The following is an 11,642-nucleotide window of genomic DNA, read 5'->3' as shown; positions in this document are numbered from 1 at the left end:
ATGTACAATCACAGAGATCCAGAGACCGGTGATGTGACGAGAGAGTTTTGTGATGGGTTGCGCGCTTTCATGTACCAGGCGACAAACCAAGACTTTGCTCGTCAAAACGGTACAATATTTTGTCCATGTCCTAAGTGCTTCAACGATAAGTATTTGCAATTTAATCTAGTGAAGAAGCATCTTTATAATAGAGGATTTATGCCAAATTACTATGTATGGTTTCGTCATGGAGAGGGTTGTACCAGTAATGTTGGAAGTAGTAGTATGAATTATGTTGTTGATCAACCTAGTAATTATGGGCATCAAGAATCAGATCAATTTGGTTTTTATGGGTATAATGAGGAAAATAGATTTCATGATATGGTTAATGATGTATTTCATGAAACTACTGCTGCATTTCCTGAGAATATTACGGAAGAACCCAACGTAGATGCACAACGTTTTTATACTATGTTAGATGCTGCAAATCAACCTATCTACGATGGATGTAGAGAAGGGCATTCTAAGTTATCATTGGCATCTAGGATGATGACAATTAAAACTGATAATAACTTAAGTGAGAATTGCATGGATTCTTGGGCTGAACTCATTAAAGAGTATTTGCCAGCTGATAATGTATCGGCTGAGAACTACTATGAAATACAGAAGTTGGTTGCGAGTCTTGGATTACCATCTGAAATGATTGATGTGTGCGTTGACTATTGCATGATTTTCTGGAAAGTTGATGCTAAGTTGCAGGAATGTCGGTTTTGCGGGAAGCTGAGATATCAGCCTACTGAAGGAAGGACGCGAGTGCCATATAAACGTATGTGGTACTTGCCTGTTGCTGATAGATTGAAACGCATATACCAATCAAAATGGACTGCAGTGGCAATGAGATGGCATGCAGAACATTCTACTGAAAAAGGACAAATTACACACCCATCTGATGCAAAGGCGTGGAAACATTTTCAATCGGTATATCCTGACTTTGCTCAAGAGTGTAGGAATGTTTATCTTGGGTTGTGTACAGATGGTTTAGTCCATTTGGTATGTCAGGGAGGAAATATTCTTTATGGCCGGTTATATTGACGCCATACAATCTTCCTCCAGATATGTGTATGCAAAGCAAATTTCTGTTCTTGTGTATTTTGGTACCAGGTCCAAAGCATCCGAAGTGAGCTCTAGATATCTTCTTGCAACCTCTTATTCATGAGCTGAAGCAGTTGTGGTATGAAGGTGTTCAGACATTCGATGCGTCACGAAAACAGAATTTCAATATGCGGGCAGTGCTAATGTGGACGATTAGTGACTTCCCTGCGTACGGAATGTTATCTGGGTGGACAACACATGGAAGATGATCATGTCCTTATTGTATGGATCGTACCGAGGCGTTTCAGTTAAAGTATGGGCGAAAACCTTGCTGGTTTGATTGTCATCGTCGATTTCTTTTGTTGCATCATCCATACCGGAAGAACAAGAAGTTGTTTAGAAAGAATAAAATTGTGCGTGTTCCTCCACCCACTTATGTCTCTGGAAATGATTTGTTTGAGCAGATTGATTACTATGGCGCTCAAGAAACATGTAAACATGGGGGTAACTATCACACACCAGCAAACATGCCAGATGGATATGGAAGCGCTCACAATTGGCACAAGCAGAGTATTTTTTGGGAGCTTTCATATTGGAAAGATCTTCTATTGCGGCACAACCTTGACGTGATGCACATCGAGAAAAACTTTTTCGATAATTTCATCGTTACGCTTCTGAATGTGCAGGGTAAAACAAAAGATAGCAGGAGATCTAGTTTGGATTTGGCGGAAATATGCGCAAGGATCGAGTTACATCTTACTAGAGATGGGAAATTACCAATACCCCAATTTCAATTGTCAAATGAGGCTAAGAAGGTGTTGTTCGAGTGGGTTAAATCTGAAGTGAAGTTTCCAAATGGATTTATTTCAAAATTTTCAAGATGTGTAGAGCAAGGCCAAAAATTCTCAGGTATGAAGAGCCATGATTGTCATGTCTTCACGCAATGGCTACTACCATTTGTATTTCTTGAGCTCTTGCCAACACACGTTCATGAAGCTATTGCAGGTATATATAAGTATATAATGATATATATATATATATATTGATATATATACTTATTTAATTAATTCACCCATGAATTTATTATACATTGGTTTGTAGGTATCAGAGTTTTTTTTCGGGACTTATGCACTAGAACATTGACCGGTGAAGTCATAGAACAGTTACGAGATAATATTCCAGTGTTAATTTGTAACTTGGAGAAAATCTTTCCCCCTGCTTTTTTGACGTGATGGAACATCTTCCAATACATCAACCACATGAAGCTGATCTTGGTGGGCCAGTTCAATTTTGCTGGATGTATCCTTTTGAGCGGTTTATGAAAGCTCTTAAAGGAAAGGCCAAAAATCTTGTCAGAGTTGAGGGGTCGATAGTCGTCGGGAGTTTAACCGAGGAAACGTCTCACTTCACATCATACTACTTTAGCCCGACCGTGAGAACCAAGAAAACACGTATTCGATGATATGATGATGGAGGCGTTGCACCTACATATAATGTTCCTGATGTTCCAGATGTATTTGCTCAGATAGGAGGACTTGCTGGAAAGTTAAAAGAAGTTTGGTGGGAAGATCATAGCTATTGTCGAGCATCTCATAATTACATCTTGAGGAATCTAGATTATGTTCAACCTTTTGAAAGGTACTCTTTTTAAAAAACTAAAATTAATTTTATTTTCTAACATAACGAACTAACAAATCGATCTCTATTTTTTTAGACTTTTTGAAATGCAGATTCGGAAGCATATCCTAATTTAGAAGAATCTGAATATGTGGCCTACAAAGAGCGGGATTTCGCTATCTTATTTGTTTAAAATTTAAATAAGGTTATAGTCTAAATATCTTATTTGTTTATATATAGGTTCAAAATGGATGTGGAAATAAACCCTTGCCTCTTTGGTTGCATGAGCTCGTTCAAGAACCAAGAGCGAAGATCACTACTGCTCCAATGTACTTTACTCGCGTTTATACTTTTCATACGTACGCACACGGAAGTCGCAAACCTTCAGCAAATTATGGAATCTATGTACAACCTGGTGATAGAGGTTTCTATGGGGTTTTGGAACAAATATTAGAAGTTGATTATCCCAGCCTTCTGAATCTGAGATACGTACTTTTCAAGTTTAACTGGTACGATCCATCGGCCCGAGGCATGCGAGTAAATAATTGGGGAGTTGTCGATGTGAATGCGAACAGATCATACCCCAAATTTGATCCTTTCATCCTAGCATCACAAGCACAACAAGTGAGCTTTCTGCCCTATCCTCGTTTAAGGCCAAGACGTGAAATGTGGTTATCAGTCATTAAAGTTAGTCCTCGAGGCCGTATAATAGGGTTAGTTGATGATCAAGTCGTGTTGCAACAAGATAGAGTCGGTGAAATTTCCATTCCAAACATGTCAATAGAAGATGTTATCCACATTGATCCACAAAACAGGCGAGTTGAAGATGTTGATGATGTTTCTGAAGAAGAGGGTGAATTAGACGAATTCGAAGAGTCCGATGATGGAGAGGATTCTAATGATGATAATGTAAAATCTAGTAGTTCAGAAAATGAATCTGATTGACCAATTGTAGTTTTTGTTGTTGTTTTTTTAAAGAATATATTTAGAAATTTGCGAGGGATTTACGTTGGAATTGCGAGGGAAATATTTCCTTCCCTCGCAATATCGTCGTTATTAACTAGCAAAACCCTATACCCTAAACGTCGTTTGCGAGGGTTTCCTAACATGTCCTTGCAGGTCCCTCACAAATTGCGATGGATGTGCGATGTACACTCGCTAATCCCTCGCTACTGCCTTACGGTTCCCTCGCAAATGTAGATATTCATTTTAATAAACATGTTAATATGGTTAGTAAATGATCATAAACATTTTCAAACTAAAGGAGAGCATCACTAACCAAAAATCAAGAGACAAACAACTTTTGATTGGTTATTCATAAATGTTGTTTAGGGTATAGGGTTGATAAAGGTTGTTTAGGGTATAGGGTTGATAAATGTTGTTTAGGGTATAGTTAGGGTTTATAAGATATATATGTTTAGAGATTTCTTTTGAGATTTTGAATGAGGAGATGTGATGAGTATTACTTACCTTTTCTCTTTGCATGTTCTTGAGTTTATGAAAATTTTCATCCATGGTTTATGAATTTGGTTTAAAATAGTATATAGATTTGCGAGGGACTTGAGAGGGACTTGTTACATTTTCTTGCACTTCCCTCGCAATTTGCGATGGATTAGCAAGGCATCCCTCGCAAATGCCTCGCAATAATATTCCATAATATTATATCCAAAACAATAAATATTAGGCCAAATAAAAAGTACTAATGTAAAGTAAATATTAATAATATGATTCTTCCATTTTATCTATAGTTTTTTGTTGGTTTTTCCAATTATATACATATTTATTGTTTTATTTAGTGTTTTGTATTGCGACGTATTTGCGAGGAATACTAGCAAAGCCGTCGCAATATTTAGGGTTTCGTATTGCGACGTATTTGCGGGGAAACGTCGCAAAACCGTCGCAATGTTTGCTACGGAATTGCGAGACTTCAAAAAGTATATATATATACCGCAGCCCTAGTTTGAGCTTGCTCAAACCACGCCGCATCCAAAACCCTAAAATCTCTCTTCTTCTTCCTTCTTCTCCGTTTAACCTCTCGCCGTTGTCCGGTTAAATCTTCTTCTTTCCCTAAGTTCTTCCTTCGATCTTCTGCTTCGATTCTCCTTCTCCTTCATCTCCGGTTCATCGTCGATCTATTCTATCGGATCTACAAAGGTAAATCTGACAGTCCTCTTTCAATAGTTTCATCTTCAATCGATTTGTGTTGTTTTATTCGATTTATGGTTTGTGTTGTTAGACGACAAAAAAAAAAAAAAAAAAAAAAAAAAAAAAGAAAAAATCGAACTGTCGTCCTAAGTTTTTTCAATCGATCTTTCATCCGTTTTCCGATTTAAAACCCTAAGTTTTTCGATTTAGAACCCTAAGTTTTCCGATTTAGAACCCTAAGTTTTCACATACTTCTTTTTTTCTTGTAGATGTTTTCTGGAAACGACTACACACGATTCCTCTCGCAGACTAATGCTCCAAGTCCAGGCAGTGGTGGTTCTCGGGGGTCGTCATCGGGGGTTCAAGATTCTCGACATGCAACCTCACAGCATAGGCCTCGGGCACCTGTTTCATCTCCACCCATTAATGCGCCTCCAACCGCTGCTGCATCTCAATCGATTGATCCCGTTGCGGCCACACCTACATCTCCAGCCACTCCTACATCTATTGCCACATCTTTGCCGCAACGTTTAAACAATATGACGTTGGAGGAGTTACTCGAGAGTCCTGGCCGTCAAAATCTAACACGATTAGATCCAAACCGCCCCCCTGGAACTCTCTGGTAAGAGAATGATTTAACTGATTTTTATTTTAAATTTGCTTTTTTAATTCTAGGATCAATTTTACACTTATTAAATCAAAACAATTATGTTATCCCTAGGTTTTGTGATGATGGGAAGGTTGCAGCCACTGTCCGCAGCATCTTTGAAAGAGATTTCAAAGAGCCTCATGCCAATTGGACACAGACGCTACAACTGGTCGTAGATCGTTGGTATGAAACTTTTGCGGTAAGTAATAGTTTAATTTAGTTTTGAGCCTTATACATATGTAGTTTAGTTTAATCGATGGTATGAAACTTATGTAGCAATACTAATATATTTTGTTTTCTTTTTTACAAGCAAACATATAACTAGGACCGTTCTATAAACGGTAGAGTTAGACATAAGTTTGAGAAGAAGTTGAAGGAGCGGATGTGTGATCAAGTGAGCCGGTGGAAGGGAAAGTGGAGGGATAATGGTGATGATGCAAGGCCGCGATGGATTGATCCTGAAGTATGGGCTGGACTAGTTAAGTATTGGCAAGATCCCAAATCAGAAGTAAAGAGTATCAACAGTCGTAATGCTCGATATCATGATCCTAATGGCACTGGCATACATAAACACCGCTCAGGCCAGACCTCTTTTAAAGCTCGTGCCAGAAAACTTGTAAGTTTCTAGATTCTTCTTGTTACTTCTATAATATTGTCTTTTCTTACTAATAACCTTTGTCTTTTGTTTTACTTTGTGTTAGTCTGAGCTGACTGGTGAAAGCACTCCGGATTATATACGTGTCCTAGAAGACACTCACAAAAAACCCGATGGGAGTTTTGTAGATGGAAAGTCAGAGTCCATCTTCAATGAAGTGTCATCAAAGATACATGAGGTTCAGTCTCAGCTCTGTTCAGGGGATAACACGGAGAGTTCGGCTTCTGGTGGGTTGTGTGTTCATACCAGGAAAAAAATTTATGTCGAGGTAAACTTCTTGTGTGGTTTTTGAAATCTCTTAAGTTTGTCTTGTATGAGTTTGTGTTAGTTCGTGTTGTTGTTTTTAGTTTGTCATATGATATGCTAAGATTGGTCTGATTGTAATGTGCATTTGTAGGATATGCTACATTTGTGTTGTTGTGTCTGTTCTAGGATCTGAATCTTGTATGTTGCTTGTTGGTTCTTACTTTCATATGACTATGAAAGTAATTGTTTGATTGTATTGCTTGTAGGTTGCTCCGAAGAAGTAAAATAGACTTTATGGAGTTGGTTCTTTGCAAAATGAAGCATCTTCAGCCCATTTTGGACCATCACTTCCGCCTACTGAGGATCCGGTTGTTCTTGCTCAGAAGCTTGTTGTCGCTGAAGCTACTCTCGCAACTAAAGCCACTACTCTCCAAACTCAAGCCACTCAACTTCAAGACAATGCACAAAAGATGCATAGCTATGATGCATACTTTGACTATCTTGCCGGGAAGGATCCTGAGTTTGCTGCTAAGTTTGGAAGCAGGATTGAACATGGCTGCAATCCAACCATATATGAGACAGGACACGACACCGGCACTGGCACTGGCACTGGCAATGGCAATGGCACAGACACAGGAACCGGAACCGGGGTTCCCTCTCTATCACCAACTTTTTAAGATAATTTGATATTAAGTTTTAAGGTTTCTTTTGTTTTTTGGACATGGTTTATATGACAATTTTTGTTTCTTAATTTTTTTGTCTAGAAACAGAAATTGTCACGGTTAATATATATTTGAATTTTATTTTATATTTTGATTATATTTTCTATTTCTTATAAATTATTGTCAAAATATAAATGTATAAATTTCAAAATCAAAAAAATAAATATCAAAATGAAAAAAAAAAGTCAAAAATCCGTAGCAAATTTATGCTACGAATTTGCGAGGATTGAAAAATTGCTACGGATTTGCGACATAACTCATTTCTGGGTTTATAATATTATTAATATTTTGCGATGGAAATAATGTCGCAAAAACCTAGCAAATCTGCGAGGGATTTACTTCGACAGATTTTGCAAGACAGTTGTGAGGAATATTGTTCATCGCAATTTGCGTGTGTTTTGCGACGGACTTACATTCGTCGTAAATTTTGCGAGGGAAGTGCTACGTGTAATAATTTGCGAGACGCGATTAACGAGGAATTAACGATCCTCGCAAATCCGTCACTTATACCATTTTGCGACGGATGAGCGACATATCTTGCCATCGCAAAAGGCTTGTTTTCTTGTAGTGAGAGAGATACACTTCAGATGAACATTGCAATGCTGGCTAAGGAACTGAGTGAAGAAAAAGCCAAGTCACTACGTCTTGAGAAGCAATTGGAAGAACAACTGAAGAACATCAGGATGCTGAGTAAAGGAACTAAAGATTTGGACATCTTGCTCAGTACTGGACAATCAAGCACTGCAAAGTGGGGTCTGGGGTATCAGGGAATCAGCTCTGACAAGTCCACACAGTTTGTTAAGGGGCAAAACTCTAAGCCAAAACTCAAAGCACAACCTGCATCAAACGGACAACTTAATCAGGTCCCTAAGGTAAACCTGCATCCCAGGCGGATTGTTATGCAGCGTGAGGTGCCAGGGAGACAGTTGTATGGTCTACAGAGCTTTCATCAGTCTACTCAGCGACCTGTTGGTCTCAGCAGAAGAAGAGGATGCTGGTATTGTGGTCATCTAAATCACTACAAGGCCCAATGCTTCAAGTTTCAGAATCGTGTGACAAATTTAGTGTAGAATGGTAGCTTCTACCCAGCTGCTAGAAGAGTTAGTCAAGGGTATGTCAGGAAAGATGATCTCTACTTTCATGTGGCATACACAGCAGATAGAACTGAGGTTGATCAAGCCAAGTGGTATTTTGACAGCGGATGCTCCAGACATATGACAGGTGCTCTCGACAATTTGTCTCATGTAGAAGATGTTGCTGGTGGAAGAGTCACGTTTGGAGATGGAGGAAAGGGCAAAATCCGAGGGAAGGGTGCAACTAGTGGTGACACTCAACCCCAACTAAAGGATGTGTTCCTGGTAGATGGATTGAAGGCCAATCTGATCAGTGTTAGTCAATTGTGTGATGAAGGGTTAGATGTTACTTTCACCGAGAAGGATTGCAAAGCCATTGATCAACAAGGGTTTGTCAAACTCAGTGGTAGACGATCTGGGAATAATTACTATATGTGGAAATCAGAAATGCCACTGCTGAGTTAGACACAGAGCTGTGGCATCAGAAACTTGGTCATTTGAATGTTCGCACAATGTTGAAATTGGCAAACCAAGAAGTTGTACGCGGACTGCCAAAGCTGAAGGGTGACCCACACTTTGTTTGTGGTCCATGCAACAATGGAAAGCAGATCAAAGCATCTCATGGGTCGATGACAGATATTCACACAAGTCATGCTTTACAGTTGGTTCACATGGATCTGATGGGGCCTATACAAGTTCAGAGTATCTCTGGTCGACGATTCATCTTTGTGATGGTGGATGATTACACTCGCTACACCTGGGTAAGGTTTCTTTGTGATAAATCTGATACTCTTGAGTGTTTTCGTATTCTTGCCTTGCAGATTAAAAGTAAGAAGTGCTCAATTGAAACCATTCGAAGCAATCATGGTGGTGAGTTTCAAACGACAAATTTAAGCAATTATGTGGACATCAAGGCATTACTCACCAGTACTCTGCACCAAGAACACTGGAACAGAATGGTGTTGTCGAACGTAAGAACAGAACTCTGCAAGAGATGGCACGAGCTATGCTACATGGAAATCAGGTGCCTCATCGGTTCTGGGATGAAGCTGTGAACACAGCATGTTACATCATCAATCGTGTGCATGTTCGCCCAGGGACCAGTAAGACTCCCTATAAGCTTTGGAAAGGGAAGTCTCCAACTGTGCACTATTTCCATATGTTTGGATGCATGTGTTATATTCTGAATGATAAGGATCAGTTGGGTAAGTTTGACTCTAAAAGTGATGAAGGTATTTTTCTAGGTTATTCTGGACATAGCACTGTCTTTCGTGTCTACAACAAACGTCTGAGATCTGTTCAGGAGACTGTCAATGTAGTGTTTGACGACACCTCATTCCTATGAGTGGCATTGGTGCCTATTGTCTCCGACACGGACCTGATAACTAATGTTGAGAAGTCTGTGCCAGAAGCCGCCAGTCATGTTGTCTCTGACAGGCCTGTATCACCATCTGGTTCAGATCTTGTGCCTTCTCATGTTCATAGGAATCACTCCTCTACTGATGTTATAGGTGCGATTCAGGGGGGTAGAGTTACTGGAGGGAAGCAGATTGATTTTACTCAGCCGCTGGGAAGAAACATAAGGCTGTCATTCCGGAGTCTGTCTCTCAGGATTCTGATGTACTGCAATTTGCATGTTTTGTTTCTTCTATTGAGCCCAAGAATCACAAGGAGGTGCTTCGTGATGAGTTCTGGGTTGCTGCTATGCAAGATGAGTTGAAACAATTTGAACGAAGTGATGTTTGGGAGCTCACTCATCGTCCTGCTGATGTCAACGTCGTAGGAACAAAGTGGATATTCAATAATAAGAGTGATGCTAGTGGCTGCATTGTAAGGAACAAAGCAAGGTTGGTAGCTCAAGGTTATTCTCAAATTGAGGGAATTGATTTTGATGAAACCTTTGCTCCGGTGGCAAGATTGGAGTCAATCATGTTTATGTTTGGTATGGCATGTGCTCTTAAGTTCATTTTGCATCAGATGGATGTTAAAAGTGCCTTTCTAAATGGAATACTGCAAGAGGAAGTTTACGTTGAGAAACCAAAGGGCTTTGAGAACTCGCAGCATCCTGAGCATGTTTATCGACTGAAGAAAGTCTTGTATGGTCTAAAGCAGGCACCACGAGCATGGTATGAGAGATTGACTACATTTCTGATGGATCAAGGATACAGTCGAGGGAGTGTTGACAAAACGTTGTTTGTTCTCAACAGCAACAATGATCTAATATTCGTACAGATCTATGTGGATGACATTGTTTTTAGTTCCACCTGTCAGCCTCTCGTAAAACAGCTTGTGGAAAGCATGTCTCAGGAGTTTGAGAGAAGTATGGTGGGAGAGCTAAGGTACTTTTTGGGATTGCAAGTTGAACAATCTGCTGATGGGATCTTTGTATCTCAAAGTACTTATGCTAAGGAGCTTGTACAACATTTTGGCTTGGATAAGAGCAAAGAAGCAAAGATTCCAATGGGCGCAAACGACAAACTCTCTAAGGACAAAGAAGGGGAGGATGTAGATGAGAGACTATACAGAGGAATGATTGGAAGTCTATTGTATTTGACTGCTAGTCGGCCAGACATATGTCTGTCAGTAGGGATCTGTGCACGATATCAAGCCAAACCCAAGATGTCGCATTTACTGGCTGTAAAGAAGATCATCAAGTACATCAAAGGGACATTGGACTTTGGTATCTACTATACCAAGGATACCAACACCTGTCTGAGTGGATATTGAGATGCTGATTGGGCAAGATCTGTGGATGACCGTCGCAGCACAAGTGGAGGATGCTTTTTCATGGGCAACAACCTAATATCATGGCACAGCAAGAAACAAAACAGTGTCTCTCTATCAACTGATGAGGCTGAGTACATTGCCTTAGGAAGCTGTTGCACTCAACTCCTTTGGATGCAGCAAATAGCATCTGACTATGGTATGGATTATGATACTTTGTTAATTCATTGTGATAATTTGAGTGTAATAAACATCTCTAAGAATCATGTGCAGCATTCTAGAACTAAGCACATAGATATTAGACACCACTTTGTTCGTGAACTAGTTGAGGCGAAACTGATTGAGATTGACCATGTGAGCACTGATTTTCAGCTGGCTGATTTGTTTACCAAGCCTTTGGACTTTAACAGATTCATTAATCTGAGAAAGTCTATTGGTGTCTGTGAATTCTAATCTCTTCCTCTGAGTTGTGTTGATCTAAGCCAGGAACTTGCATTAGGACAGATCATGGAAATCCTAGAATATATAGAAGATCAACACTCTAAAAAGGTTGTGGGAAATAGCTACCTGTCATGCCGGTCTGTCCATCCTGTTAAACGTTGCCATGATTTAAGGAGGTTAAAGAGCTGTGAAAAGACATGCACATTTATTCTCAGGATCAATAACCTGTTGAATGACAAGCCTAGAATCAGTGACTGACAAAATCAAGTGATGTCACTGAAGCTCAAGGTGTTGAAGCA

At 39.6% G+C, this 11,642-nt stretch overlaps 1 pseudogene; it reads left to right on the top strand.

Moving 5' to 3' along the window:
• LOC147928740 (uncharacterized) lies at window positions 1–3,633 on the top strand (annotated as a pseudogene).
• Window positions 3,634–11,642: the final 8,009 nt, after the last annotated feature.

This window comes from Camelina sativa, chromosome 14 (genome assembly GCF_030686135.1).
Source record: "Camelina sativa cultivar CO46 ecotype springtype chromosome 14, ASM3068613v1".
NCBI classification, from domain to species: domain Eukaryota; kingdom Viridiplantae; phylum Streptophyta; class Magnoliopsida; order Brassicales; family Brassicaceae; genus Camelina; species Camelina sativa.
This window is presented reverse-complemented; position numbering and strand designations above follow the sequence as displayed.